Genomic DNA, 3162 nt, shown 5'->3' with positions numbered 1-3162 from the left:
ACTGTGAAAAGATGTTTGCCAATAAACTCAGCAACTTAGATGAAATAGACAAGTGTTTTGAAAGACAGAAATTAATAAAACTGACTCAAGAAGAAATAGGAAATCTGAGTATCTCAATATCTGTTAAAGAAAACTGATTTGTGGGATTCCCTGGCAGTCCAATGGTTAAGACACCTCACTTCCACTGCAGGGGGCATGGGTTCGACCCCTGGTTGGGGAACAAAGATCCCGCATGCTGCGTGGCATGGCCAAAAAATAGAAAAAAAAAAATCAATTTGTAATTTAAAACCTTCTAACAAAGAAACTTCCAGACCCAGATATCTTTACTGATAAATTCTATCAAGCATTTAAGGAAGAAATAATACCAATTCTACCAGAGAACAGAGGAAGAGAGAACACTTCCCAAGTCATTTTATGAGACCAACATTATCTTGATACCTAAACCAGGCAAACACATTGCAAAGAAATGAAAAACTAAGACCAACATCCTTCATAATATGATTGCAAAAATCTGTAACAAAATTTTAAGAAATCAAGTCAGGCAATGTATAGAAAAGGTTAATCAGTATGGATCAAGTGTTTGAATATTTAACGTTTGAATTTCAGTTATTGTATTTCACCATATTAACAATCAAAGAAGAAAACCCACATGATTTGCTCAATAGATGCAAAAAAAAGTATCTGACAAAACCTAACACAAATTTCTTATAAAGTTAAGCACATATGTACCACAGACTCAGCAATTCCACTCCAGGCTGCTACCCAAAAGAAATTAAAACACATGTCTACACAAAGATTAGTATGTAAATGTTATAGCAATTTTATTCATAGTAGTCAAAAACTGGAAACTATCCAACTGTCCATTAACAGGGGAATGGATAAACAAACTGAAGTATATCCATACAACAAACTACTCGGCAATAATAAAAATGACCTTTAACAACATGGATGGACTTGGAGGAAATTATGCTAAGTGAAATATCAGACAGAGAAAGACAAATACTGTATGCTACCACTTACATGTGGAATCTAAAAAAATATAACAAACTAGTGAACATAACAAAAACGAGATTCACAGATATAGAGAACAAACTAGCGGCTACCAGTGGAGAGAGGGAAGAGGGGAGGGGCAACATATAGGTAGGGGATTAAGAGGTACCAAACTACTGCGTATAAAAGAAATAAGCTACAGGGACATATTGTACAACACAGGGAATATAGCCAATATTTTATAATAACTGTAAGTGGCGTATAACCTTTAAAAATTATGAAACATTATGTTATACACCTGTAACTTACATAACATTGTACATCAACTATACCTCAATTTAAAAAAAAAAAAAGAAATGACGACGCCGCCGGGGGCCCCGCGGACTCTGCGTAGGGGTTCGCGCCGGAGAGGTCCGGCCGTCTGGGGCTGACACCCAGCGCCCAGCCCGTCGAGTCCGCGGCGCCTCGGCCCCGGTGCGCCGCCGCGGCCTGGGAGCGTCGGCCGGGCGGGCCGGCATTAAACTGAGATGTCCCTGTACGATGACCTGGGAGTGGAGACCAGTGACTCTAAAACAGCAGCCTGGTCCCAAAACTTCACACTTCTGTAGTCTCAGTTCCAGGTGAAGAAGGCAGCTGTCACTCAGGCGAAGAGCCGGAGGACAAAACAAAGTACAGTCCTCGACCCAGTAATCGACCCAAAGCCAGGTGCCTCTTCAGACCAGAGGCAGATTGTGGACACCGCGCCGCACGTGGCAGCGGGCCTCAAGGATCCGGTTCCCAGGGGGGTTTCTGCAAGAGAAGTTTTGATACCCCTAGCTGATGAATATGATCCCACGTTTCCTAACGATTATGAGAAAGTAGTGAAGCGCCAAAGAGAGGAGCGACACAGACAGCGGGAGCTGGAAAGACAGAAATAGAAGAGAGAGAAAAGAGGCGTAAAGACAGACATGAAGCTAGGGGGTTTTCCAGGCGACCAGATTCAGATTCTGATGAAGATGAAGATTATGAGCCAGAGAGGAAGAAGAGAAGTAGGGGCAGAGCTGCCATTCCACCACCCACTTCTCTTGTAGAGAAACACAAAGAATTACCCCTATGCAGAGGATTCAAGACCTCGCTCACCGTCTTCCAAAGCTGCTATCCCTCCCCCAGTGTACGAGGAAGAAGACAGACCCAGATCCCCGACCGGCCCCGGCAACTCCTTCCTCCCCAACATGGGTGGCACAGTAGCACATAAAATCATGCAGAAGTACGGCTTCCGGGAAGGCCAGGGTCTTGGGAAGCACGAGCAGGGCTTGAGCACAGCGCTGTCAGTGGAGAAGACCAGCAAGCGGGGAGGCAAGATCATCGTGGGCGACGCCACTGAGAAAGATGCAACCAGGAAGTGGGATTCAAATCCATTAACTGAAATACATAAGTGTCCTACTAAAGTGGTCCTACTAAGGAACATGGTTGGTGCAGGAGAGGTAGATGAAGACTTGGAAGTTGAAACCAAGGAAGAGTGTGAAAAATATGGCAAAGTTGGAAAATGTGTGATATTTGAAATTCCTGGTGCCCCTAATGATGAAGCAGTACAAATATTTTTAGAATTTGAGAGGGTTGAATCAGCAATTAAAGCTGTTGTTGATCTGAATGGGAGGTATTTTGGTGGACGGGTGGTCAAAGCATGTTTCTACAATTTGGATAAATTCAGGGTCTTGGATTTGGCAGAAGAAGTGTGACTGCAAGAACTAGAGCCTGAGTCATCTCCAGCGATCCTTCAACAAGCCGCAGACTGAGCAGCGGGGAGCAAGGCGACAGGCAGCCTGCATGGCTGTGGGTACAGACTCTGGAAGGACTTCTAAGATATATGTCGACTGATCCCTTTTTGATTTTGTGGTGTTTTAATATAGTATAAAAATCCTTCTAAAAAAACCAAAATAGGTAACTAATAAGAACCTGCTGTATAAAAAAATAAAATAAAATTCAAAACCATAAATAAATAATAACGTGTACCTCTCTGGTTGTTTCTCTATTTTATTACCACTTCTGAGGTGATTACATTTTTTGCTAGGATTTCATGATAATCCTCAAGTGCTTCAGTGATATGGCATTTCTTGCACTAAAAAATCTAGAAAGTTTTGGGATATGGGGTTGTGTTACCCTTTGCTTTTCTTTCTTTTTTTTTTTTTTGAT

At 42.4% G+C, this 3162-nt stretch overlaps 1 pseudogene; it reads left to right on the top strand.

Moving 5' to 3' along the window:
* The first annotated feature begins 1517 nt into the window (after positions 1-1517).
* On the top strand, positions 1518-2708 carry LOC114884821 (annotated as a pseudogene).
* The last annotated feature ends 454 nt before the right edge of the window (positions 2709-3162 follow it).

Source organism: Monodon monoceros, unplaced genomic scaffold (genome assembly GCF_005190385.1).
Source record: "Monodon monoceros isolate NGI ecotype Baffin Bay Population unplaced genomic scaffold, NGI_Narwhal_1 Super_Scaffold_5, whole genome shotgun sequence".
NCBI classification, from domain to species: Eukaryota; Metazoa; Chordata; class Mammalia; order Artiodactyla; family Monodontidae; genus Monodon; species Monodon monoceros.
The sequence above is the reverse complement of the archived record's forward strand: the minus strand, read 5'-3'. Positions and strand labels throughout refer to the sequence as shown.